This window comes from Asparagus officinalis, chromosome 4 (genome assembly GCF_001876935.1).
Source record: "Asparagus officinalis chromosome 4, Aspof.V1, whole genome shotgun sequence".
In the NCBI taxonomy this organism is placed as follows: domain Eukaryota; kingdom Viridiplantae; phylum Streptophyta; class Magnoliopsida; order Asparagales; family Asparagaceae; genus Asparagus; species Asparagus officinalis.
The window spans coordinates 119,418,367-119,429,996 of NC_033797.1; the positions used below are offsets into that span (position 1 = coordinate 119,418,367).

Below are 11,630 nucleotides of genomic sequence, written 5' to 3' on the forward strand. Positions count from 1 at the left end.
TAAAGGCTAATCAAACCCGTTGAAGGCTGGGGGTTTGCCAAAAATCCTATGAGTATTATGGTCAATCATTTCAAACGTGATGAGGAATCATAATAAAGATAAAGATAAAAACCAATTCCACTAAAGAGAATCAAATGTCAAGGTTTTCAGCAAATAAAATCATACATCAAGCCCATGGCTAAGAATCTGCTGACTGAATTCAGATAACTTCTCGTCATAAGAGCGTCTAAGCTCCTCCTGCAACTCAGCTCTAACAGACTCTTCGTTCGCAGCTAAAGTCCTCACAGCATCCTCCTCTGTCTCAGCCAGTCTCTGCTTCAAGGACTTCAGCTCATCAGATAAAGCAGCATTTGCTTGCTGATTCTGCATCTTTGTGTCTTCCTTCTCACGGAGTTCTCGTCGGAGCTGATCTATCTGAGAATCAAGCTCCTCGAGGAAAGAAGATCTAGTGGCGAAATCAGCCTCAACTCGATCTATGCGGTCCCGCTGCACCTGAATCTCGAGCTCAGCAACCATCCGAGTACTGCGCCATGTCTGTAAGCGAGCATCCAACTCGGCAGCAACGAATGAAGAGGCACCTGTATCCCGGAGCTCATGAAACATCTGAAGCTCACGCTCTAAGCGATCAAGGTCATCAACCATAGCCGTCGCTAGATCCGGACATCCTATGTCCCTAATCAAGTTTATCTTGGAATCGAGGTAGGGCTTAAATTGGCGAAGAGAAAGTCCGTCGTGGAGGAGTTTGCCAATTATAACAGTCAGGGAGGAGAAATAAGAGCGGACTTCTACGCTGATGATGATCTTCTCAGGGTCATCCCCTGATAACAACTCCTTAACGAGGATATGAAGCTGAGAAGGAAGCCCTACACAAAGAAGAGAAGTTCGTCAAAAGCCTCAATGAGGAAATGAACGGCATCGCTCAGCTAATTAAATTATACCTCCTTCCCCTCGAGTCACTGGGGGTGATGGAGATGTAACAACTGTAGCTGCATCGACTGGTGGAGTTGGTCGCACAGCCGGCTCAACATGGTCTTTCTCAACAAAAGCTCCTGTCAAATTCAAAACAGAATTCGCAGAGGCGTTACATTATAGCTGCATTAGTCAAGGTCGACTAGTCCTATAATCAACTCAGCAGGAGGCACATACCTTCAAAGGAACCATCCTCAGGATTGTTAGCAAATGCGGACTCAGGAAACATGTCTCCAGGTAGCTGGTCATCAATCTGAGGTGAGCTATATATGTAGTGCATCATAGGAGTGTCCGCAAACAGGCTTCCCTCGTCAAAATCGTCGATGGAGAAATCTGACATAAAAGAATATAAGTGCCAAAGAATAATGAAGAGACTACAACTAATGGAAATGAGTTACCTCTCACGGGTGCATCAGCCTCTTCGTTTCCAAGGTTCGCCTCCTGCAAATTATCTGAAGGAGCAAGGAGTAGAGGACAGTTAGAGGATACACAAATTCATTAATGTATTATCTAAAGAAATACGCTGTCAGTGATAGATGTACCTTGACTCACAGAATCTGGTCCTACACTGATCTCCTCCCTAATGTCAGCAACCCCTGTAGACTTCTCTACAGGGGGTAGTGGGTCAGACTCATCGGGAGATAAGGGAACAGGATCGGGACTCATCTCATCCTCCCCACGCACTCCTATATAGAAATGGAAAAGCATGAGTCAATGTTCAGAATAACCAAGAAAATGGTTCAAAGAGTAGACGTTACCTCTGTCACTAATAGGGTCATCTCCAGCCAGATCCATGTCAGATGCTCGTGAAGCTACACGAGGTTTGCGGGCCAATCTCTTCCGCCTAGCAATAGGGATCGAAGGTCTCGCCTGAGGAGGAGGACGGAAATCTTCATCCTGATCAACTGTGGTATCTGGAACATCAAACCATAGTCAGTTTCAACACTTCTGGAAGATAGAAGAAAAAGATGAAGTGCAAACCTCGCTCGGAAAAGTCATCGTAATCTTCGGGATCCCCGCCCGAAGCCTCGTCTGTGGAATGGAATGTCCTCTGTCCCTCTTCGTCAATCCGACGAGTCTTGTTCCGTATCCTCTGTGCCCGGGCGTTTTCCCGAATCCTGCGGGAATCAACCTGGGAAGCTGCCTCAGCCTCTAACTCTGCGATTGGCTTCACAGGGATAGTCTTGTTGGCTGCTAACAACCATTTGCAGCTCAAGAAAGTAAGGTTCAACTGCCGGTCAGCACTCGGGAGACTAAATCTAACACCAGTACAGCCAGTCACGGTCCACAACCAAGCGCGGAGACCGTCTATCAAACCACTATGAGTACGAAGCTGCTGACGAGGATTCCCAATGTAAAGCTGGTCATAGCCAAACTGGCGAGCGAATCGGCACGGTAGATATGGTTCGATGAAGCACTGATCCCTCACCCGGAAAGTCAGATAGCCGGGCCTAATATTCACTAGCCAGTTGAAGCAGCCGATGTCTAAATAAGTCCGGTACTCTCTAGGCCTCTCATCATCTATCAAGCATTCACCATATCGACCGGAGAACTGCGGAAAACAAGTAGAGAATGCCCAACACTTATGGACCTGCAACTGCTGTCTGACATCAGAAAATCCGCGGCCCTCCCACCTGCCATTCTCAAGCAACTGTAGCAGGGGAACAGAATGGTCTGTGGCGTTCGGCACCGACATCATATCCGAGCGATGAAGGACAAACCAGGCCATCAGATAAGCGTACGGGAGCTCCACCTTAAGCGTGGGAATCTGACCTGGTAAATCGGTCTCCTTCCGTGTGAACGCACTGGAAAGCTGTCGAAGTCCTCGGTGAATATTAGCCACCATCACCGGAAGAAGTGAGAGTTCCTTCTTATAGGCGAGCTGAACTGCTGGGTAAAGTACCTCCAAGGGCAAGGCGTCGCCAGACTGATATGGAACCACGCACTTTTTCAACCAGATAGCAAGAAAGCCAGCAAGAAGTGTCATTGGTCGAATTGGTGCGGTAGCGTGCCACAAGAATGACTTGAACTTGGTCTTCGCAGGAAAGCCACCCTCAGGACCGCCGGTGGTGTAAGATTGAGCGCCGATCTTCTTCAGTAGACTGTTCACCTCTGAAGGAGTGAATGGGGCCAGCTCACAAATATCCTCGCCATGAGTGCTCTCCAGATTCTTGAACAAGTAGTTCGCAAATTGTTTCAGACTCACACATACCTTGGTCCTCTTTGCTAAGGGCTCCGACTGTGCCAAAGCAATATGGTAATGACAAGTGAGGTCCCATAGAGTCTCATAACGGTCAGGCATGCGATCTTTTAATTGGCTCAACTCATGACTGGAAGGAAAGTACTCCTGGTATAGCATCTGTCCCATGGACAAGCCAGAAATCCTGTGCATCTCGTGAAGAGCCAAGCCTAACTCCCCCTGCCGGGTCAGAAAAGTGTTCGAGTCTGGATTATATAGCTCGAACAAAGCACAGAAATGTCTCAAACTGATAGGCAAGCCATACACGGTGGCACGAACGGCTGCATACAAACCGCAAGCATGCAACTCCTCGCCCCATCGGCTCAAGACGTATGTCGTCATGCGGCTCCACCAAGACTTGTCCGAAGAGTGGACCCAACCGTAAAACCTGTGACGTGTCGCTGGCATCTCCCGTCCCAGAACAGCGAGACGATTCCTCAAGGTGGAAGCGGTAGCAAGGAACTCGTTACGTGGTGGTTCGTCCAGCCCCAATACACCAGGACGCAATCCGGTAACACGACTTCTGCACGAACCAGGAACCGCCGAATGAGTGATATAGCCGCAATGGACACTCATATGATCCTCTGTCAAGCGCCACGACATCTCCCGTGTCACAGCCTGACATCTGAGCTCAGTCAATGAACGATGCCGAGGAATCTCCGGCAAGTATATGAAGCCATTGCCGGTCTTGTGAAGCCAATGCTCAGCACCAATGAATACGGCTTCTGGGTCATCGACAGAATCACCAAATAGGAAATCGCTCTTTCGAAGAGGCTGAGTAGAGCTGGCGTCCTTCACAAAAGGCGCATCTGTGATTAGCTGGCGAATAGCTCGATGACCACCTTCCCTCACCACTTGGGCAACCTCAGTCGACGTGTCCGAAGCAAACTGAGGGGTAGCTGGAATAGGGGAAGGATCGTTGGAGTTCGAATAATGCTCGCCACGCCGTCCATATATTGCGTGGGACGGGAATGATCCAGAAGGGTACCCCACTGCAAAATAGACAGTTAAACACTGGTTAGTCTCGATTATAAAAGGAAATTGAACTCATCTTACAAATAGCTAAGATAGAGTCATTGCCTTATAAAGGGTGAGACGATTTGGCCACATTGTGCAATCACAAAACAGGGTATGTCGACAACATATCCCTGCCTTATAAAACGCAATGTAGTGTCAAATCGCCCCCTTTAATTTTGAGATATGGTTTTGACCAAGCAAAACATATCTTTGAAGCGTCGATCCTCACCAAGGAGAATCAAGGCTCTTCCCGATTGCCTCGCCAAGGAGAACAACGTGGGGTTTAAAAAAGGGTCAATTTACAAATTTATAAGAAAAAAGGGTTTATTTGCAAAAAGTAGCTCACCAGCATAAGAGGGAGGCGCGCCATCAACCGACATGGCAGGGGAACGACCTCTCGAGGCGCGAGACATGACGGCCTGCAAAATAACTCAAAGGGTTAGATTCAAAAAATAATTTCAGCCCTAATTTTTGCATAAAAACCCCTCAAAATTGCATTTTTACCCCCCTGAAAGATTAGCTCGAGGCATCAAATCACACCCTCAACCCTCACATATAACCCCACAAATGCATGAATTAAATTGAGCATGAAAAAGATCCAAATTGTGGAAGATTTACCTGAAGAAAGGCTCGAGATCCAACGAAGATGAGACCTTTTAGGAAACTTTCACCACGTGCTCGAGGGGTCTGAGAGGAATTCTAAAAAATGATTTTTTGAAGGATCTCTCAGTCAAAGATCAAAAGGAAACCCAGATCTCGGATAAATATCAAAGTTTCGAGGAGAAAAGACGCTCGAGGGAAGAGAAAACTCAAAAAGGAGGAAGAGGGGGGGGCCGGCCCTAGAAGAGAGGAGGAAGAGAAGAAAAAAGAAGCCAAAAAACCCTCTTTTATAGCCTTAAACCAGATCTGGCTGAACCAGACCAGACCAGACTGAACCAGACCAAGCCAAATTGGACCAGACTGAGCCAGAATGAGCCAAATTGAGCCAGAATGAGCCCAATTGAACCAGATTGAACCTGGCTGGACTAGACCAGACCAGAGTGAGCCAGAATAGGCCAGATTGAACCAGATTGAGTTAGATTGGACCAGTTTGGGTCAATTTCGAACCAGTTTGAACCAAATTCGAACCAGAATTCAAATTGGAGCTAAATTAAGCATCGAAACGAATTCAGATCAATCAATGGTTCGATCCCTCACCTAGTTAACCCCTCTCCCACATATTGGGAAGGGTCAGAAAGATTTTGAGCCCAAATACTGCCTTTTTTGAGACATCTTTGGACCGGTTCTGATCATTTGAGCACGGAAATACTCCAATAAGGTATACGAGTATAAACTATTTCCTATTGTTGTTGAGAAGTTCCTGGAGAATATTTTTCTAAAAATATTCTTAAGGATAACTCAATAACACGACGTCGGACAACGTGTCACAAGTGAGGATTCAACACCGACAATCGAGCGTTAGTTGCACGTCGAACCAACCAACACGAGTTAAAGATTGAAAAAATCAGGAATCGACTTCAAAGTTCAAATTCCAACAACGGTCAGACAATAAATGCAGCACCGGAACCCCTACAGGCATTCTACAAAGCACTGAATGGCCCGAAGGATTGAAGGAATACAGAACAAAAGTCATTTCCAGGTCCCGTTACACCGACAAAGGGTAGGGGCAATCATATCCAAAGCATTCCAGACTCTTCTATAAAAGAACGAGGCTGAAAAGCTTTGGAGGGGGTATCTGTAGGCGTATAAAACTGCTTATAGGTCCCTTGACACAGCTCGGCGCGATGATTCGACAAATCGACGAACGTTCAAGCAACGAAACGAACTAAAGAGGCTACAAAGCTAACGAACTGCATGTGAACAACGTTAGTGGTTCGGGGAGTCGACGGGTCTTCCAACAAAGTGGATTTGAACTCAAACACCGACTGAGTTTACTGCCAAATCCGGAATCAAGTCAACAAATCAACAAAACAACCGAACAACGGACAAAACAACCGGAAACAACGGAAAACGACAAAACCAGCGCACCTGGGGGAACTCGGCCCGAACCGAACCACCCTAAGGTGGCTCGGCCCAAGCCGAGCCACCCTAGGGTGGCTCGGGGGCCGAGCTAAATTACATGTTCATTTGGCCACAAGCTTGAGGGGTATTTTAGGCAAGAGGACCAAAAGTTGTTGGAGGGGTTTATTTGCAAAACAGCCCATAAATGTCTTAGAGGGACTTATTTGCAAAAGGCAGTGAACTTATGGCTGAAATCCAATGAGTTTTGACCACGAACTCATGATCAAAATTTTGATAAGGCATGTGGAGCCCAAACCAAGATTTTGTAGAGGGGCTTTTATGCAAAATTGGCTGAATTCTGCAAAAGGGCTCATTTGCAAATTTTAACCAAAATTGTGGGGTACCGGGGTGTTATATGATCGAATGTGACGATCATGACCCGGGTCACGCGTGTCCTTGACCTAGATTTTGGCCTTGAACACAAAGGGTATTTTGGGTATTTCACCAAAATTCACCGTGAAAGATGACAATCATCGTGCACGAAATTTGTAGGTTTAATTAGACTTCAATTATGAAATCCTATTTGTGTATAGGATTTTAATTAAAGTTCTTAATTTCCCTTTTAAATTTCGTATATTCATGTTTTAGATTGTACCTGACTTGCTGCTTTTCGTTGCAGATTTGCAATGTCTCCGCGTCGATCTCGTCCCCGGAGGAGCCGTTCTCGTTCACAGCATAGTGAGGAGGAGGTCCCCACGACATCCTCTCCCGCGGCTTCATTTTTCGGGGGTGAGAATTTATGCAGAGATTTTGTCTTACATCCCTGATTGACCTCTTTGCGGGTCATGAAGGAAGAACCGATACCTCTCTCGCGGAGGGTAAGGTTTCAGACTTGTTTTGCTTAGCCAATTCAAGTCTTCGGATATATTGGGGCGATTTTGTGTTGTCCTACACCTTATAGGTCGGTGTACGTTACCACGTTATTCACGTGATGACGCATGCCGTCCTTCTGGTGTAGGTCACTCAAAATCGTCTCTCCAATTATTCCGTGGATGAGTCTATCATTCTTCTTACGAGATGGATTTTCTGATTCCGCCCTTGTGCTTTATTGCAGTGGAATTTCCCGCGGGTAGCCTTCCTCCTCACGCCAACACCGGATGTAGTCGGGAGGTTTTCTCTTCCGCTACTCTTAGGCAGGCTGTTGGCCCACTTCCTCGGTTCGACGGGGATCGTCCAAATGACTCTTGCCGTTCGATACAGGAAGGAGGGCGCCATTGCTTGCGCCAACTTATCACAGATGCCTCCTTCACCCCTGATTCTACTTCCACTCAGGTTCTAAAGAAGCCGGGTTTTCTATTTGGAGATCATGTCAGGGATCCTGCCACGCTGACTCTTTGTGAGGAGCATTGGTTAACTCTTGACGGTGGAGCCTGTTTGTACATCCCTTCGATTCCACGCCACTATTCTTTCAGTCATTTGAAGGGGCAAGCCGTGGACCGGCAGATGTCTTGGCATCTTACTGAAGATGCTGATCGGGTTCAATGCGGATATGCTACTCACCATAAGACTCCTGGCTCTGAGGGGTATCATGACGTGCGTGGTCTACGACCCGGGATCATGGGTCTTGATACTGCACCCCCAGGCGAGGTGTCAGCTGCTGCTCCGACTGTGAGCAACCGTCTGGCTCTTCTTGGGAGACAGTTACCCCCATCGGAGTACAGATGTTATGGCTGGGCTTCCTCCCTAGCCAAAGGGTGGTGGGCGCGCATGACTGGTTTCGTCTTGGCGCGCTGGGAGAGGGATCTGAAGAGCAGTGGGTTGTATGCACCCATACGAGCTACTATGTACGGCATCCCAGTCAGCTGTCGCCATTTCTTGGCTTTGCTGGAGACTTATGTGCCCGATAGCAACACCTTCCTGACCAGCGGAGGTGAGCTAGGGTTGGCCTTGCACGAGATGCATTATGTTTCGGGTCTTCCGATGGGGGACTGTCCGTATCAGGAGTACTTCCCTACGAACCAGCAGCTGGAGTGTATGAAGAAAGATACTCCGGACATGTATGACACACTCTGGGATCTTACTTGCCACTACTACACTTCCTTGATCCAAACTTCTCCCCAAGCGAGAAGGAAGAGGCAGATCAGCTTGAAGCAGTTTGCCAGCTACTTGTTCCAGAACTTGGAAGGTGATTCCAGTGCGCCCATTCATGAATTAGACGTGATGACTCCTTCGGCCGTTAATGAGTTGTTGGAAAAGGCTGAGGTTCGTTCCTACACTATCGGCAGTGCTGAGGGGGCTTTTCCCGCGGGGACAAAGTTTCGCTCTTTTCTCCGCCGCGCACAGAGGTCTATAGGGTCCCGGGCGCTATTAGCAGGCTACCTTGCCCTTTGGTTGAAGAAGTGTGTCGTCCCGCACCAACCTTCTGACGCTCTACCCATCGAGGTGCTCTTCCCTGCAGTTCAGCTGGCTTATGGGAGAGAGCTTTCCCTGCTCCCAGCAATGGTTGCTAGTATCCATTGCGGGCTCAGGGGTCTGGTTAGCAGTTTTACACATATGGGTTCTGAACCATCAGCTGAGCTGGTTTGCCCAAAGGTTGAGCTCCCTTACGCATATTTGATGGCGTGGCTCGTTCTTCACCGTCCCGACTTGATGTCGGCCCCCAGCGTTGTTGACATCCCTGTCCCCTTCATGCAATTGTTGGAGCAGAGCAGATGGTTTGGGAGCAAATTTAGTGATGTTCAGCGAGAGCTCCGGGTCCGCAAGAGTTGGGAGTTCTTTAAGTGTTTCCCTCACTTTTCAGGTCGCTATGGCGACGTGCTGGTTGATGAGGAGAAACCTAGAAGTGACCGGACCGTTCTTGACGCTGGTTGCTTCCGGTGGTTAGTGAACATCCGTGTAGGCTATCTCGTCCTTCGGGTGAAGAACCAGTGCCACATAGAGCCTTATCTCCCTTGCCGCTTTGCTCGACAATTCGGCTATGACCAACTGTATGTCGGGAATCCGAGCCGCAGCCTGCGGGTTGAGGGAGGATTGATTGATGGCGTTCGAGCGTGGCTATGGACGATGGTGGGCTGTACTGGAGCCCGTTTTGCTCTTCCTTCGTACCGGCGTAAGCCATTGATCACTTTCCTCAGCTGCAAGTGGTTCCTTTCTGCATATGAGTCCATCAGCGCGAGGAGCCTCTCAGAGTTGCAGTCCGAGTATGCGGTCCGGGCTGCTATGATGGCTGGTCGCAGAGCTGAGCTTGCTCAGAAGCGGAGAAAAGGGCATGCCAAATCTCTTGTCTCAGACGAAGAAGAACTTCTCCCTGCGGGTGATGATGACGAGAACTCCGAGGACGAGTATGCGGACGTGGATACCGGCAGAGGGGACTTCGATACTGGTTTGTCCTATCTCTTTTAATTTTCATTTTCCATAAATGACAGCTCTTTTTCATTGAAATGGCTATTGTCATTTTAGGTAGGACAGCCGGTGATCATGAGCCCTCAGCTCCTACACACGTTGAAACGTGTGATAGGCCTGCGCATGTTCGACCCTATGGTCCTCGGAGGGTTGGTGCCCCGAAGAGGAAGAAGACTGCCCATAAGTCCCATGACGGTCAGCGTCCCTGTGGAGTGGACTTAGGGAGCACCGCCGATGGAGGGGGAGGTAACATTCAATTGCTCTTGCTTCAAGGTTGTTTACCTTTTGGGGATTTGTGACCATGTTTTGTGCTTCAGGTTTCTTCGAGGAGGGCGAACTCCCACCGGGTTCGGCGTCCCCTGGCGTTGACAACATGGATTGCTTTGTGCAACAAATGTGCGACGCTTTTCACGATGGGTCTTTGGGCATCGACCTTAACATCGATCTTGAGCAGATAAATAATGTTGAGCCCACAATCCCTTATTCAGGTATATCCGCATCCAATGTCATTTTCCTTATGTAAGGTGAAGGAAGATTTCTCGTTTGAGCTTTCCTCATCCTTCAACATTTGGGTTACCCTGCAGATGTTGCGATGGAGGGGCCAAGCTTCTCGAAGCCGGATGCCGGCTTATTAGCTGACATGCTGGCTGAGCAGACTTCCAGAGGGACCGAGAGACCATTCTTCGGGAACGATTCATCTACCGGTATATATCTGATTTTCTCCCTCTTGCCCGATATTTCATATGACTAATGAATGATTGATTATCGCAGCGTCTACCATTGGAGTTAGCCCGGTATCTATCCCTGGCATATCCAGTTTGCCTCAGAGCGACGGGCTTGCAGGTATGTATACGATTCAGGGATATTGTACTTTCCTATGTTTATCTGTCTTTTGACTAATGAGTGCAATCATAGGACCAGCCGCTAGGACTGATTCTCATATGACTCCTGGCATCCCTCAAATGCCCGCGGATAATGGATCTACAGGTATGCAGATCCCAATTCTTCTTATTCGTCTAAATTTTCATTTTGACTAATAAGAGAGTGTCATCATAGGACCAGCAGCTTGGGCCGATACTCTTATGACTCTTGGCATTCCGGCTGCATCTGAGGACATGGGGATTGCAGGTATTCATACGACCTTCTTATCCCGATTCTCCTTATTTGTCCAAATTTCCATTTGGTTAACATAGGAATGTCACTGTAGGACCAGGCGTTCAGCCTGATACTGCTACAGTCCCCGGGGTTGAAAGTCCTCATAGCAGTGGTGCCTCCCCGTCTCTGCCGAGTGGTGCGAGCAATCTGTCTGCAGGGGCTGACGTACCCTCTTCTGCTGCTGTCTCGGAGCCTGTCGGCTCTCAACCCGAGGGGACGTCTGTTGGTGTCGGTATGTTCAGAACTTGCCTTTTGACTTTCCTTTTCATATTCGATAGTTCACTGAGCTTCCAAGTTGTTGCTTGTAGGATCTCGATCTTCTTTGCACGAGCGTGTCCGTAGCCTTTTGGCCGATACTGATCCTGACGGAGAGGCTTTCCGTACGGACCTCAGCTTCTTCACCGCCTGGTATAATGGCTTGATCGAGAAGCTTCTCCACCGAGGAGGCGGCTTCGATCAGTTCCGGCGTTCCTTCTCTCGCCACATGACGATGATGAGGGAAGAAGGATACCCGGAACTGGCTGATTCCTTCACTGCTGATTTCGCTGCCCTGGAGTCAGAGATACGAGAGTTGAAGGAACTGGAGGTTACCGGGGCTTCTTCTTTCGTATCCTCTGAGTTAGAGCATAGGATGGAGCAGTGGCGTGAACTGAGATCTTCCGTCGGGCGTGAGCTTCAGTCACGCGAGAGCTCCCTTGCGCATCTAATGGCTAACATGGCGAGGATGGATAGGGAGAAAGCTGAGTTACTCCGTTCCTTGGACTCGAATCGCGAGGAAGCGACTAGGTTGAAGGAGGCCTTGAAGCGTGCCGAGGAATCCGCCGTTCTTATCGCAGATGACTTGATC

General features: G+C 48.5%; 2 long non-coding RNA genes across 2 annotated transcripts; both read left to right on the forward strand.

The window, feature by feature from the left end:
• On the forward strand, positions 9,733-10,244 carry LOC109836105. Its single transcript, XR_002245833.1, has 3 exons — positions 9,733-9,874; positions 9,946-10,116; positions 10,213-10,244. It is a non-coding gene; the product is annotated as an uncharacterized LOC109836105 (long non-coding RNA).
• On the forward strand, positions 10,294-10,722 carry LOC109836106. The gene is made up of 4 exons (XR_002245834.1): positions 10,294-10,332; positions 10,400-10,471; positions 10,544-10,615; positions 10,685-10,722. It is a non-coding gene; the product is annotated as an uncharacterized LOC109836106 (long non-coding RNA).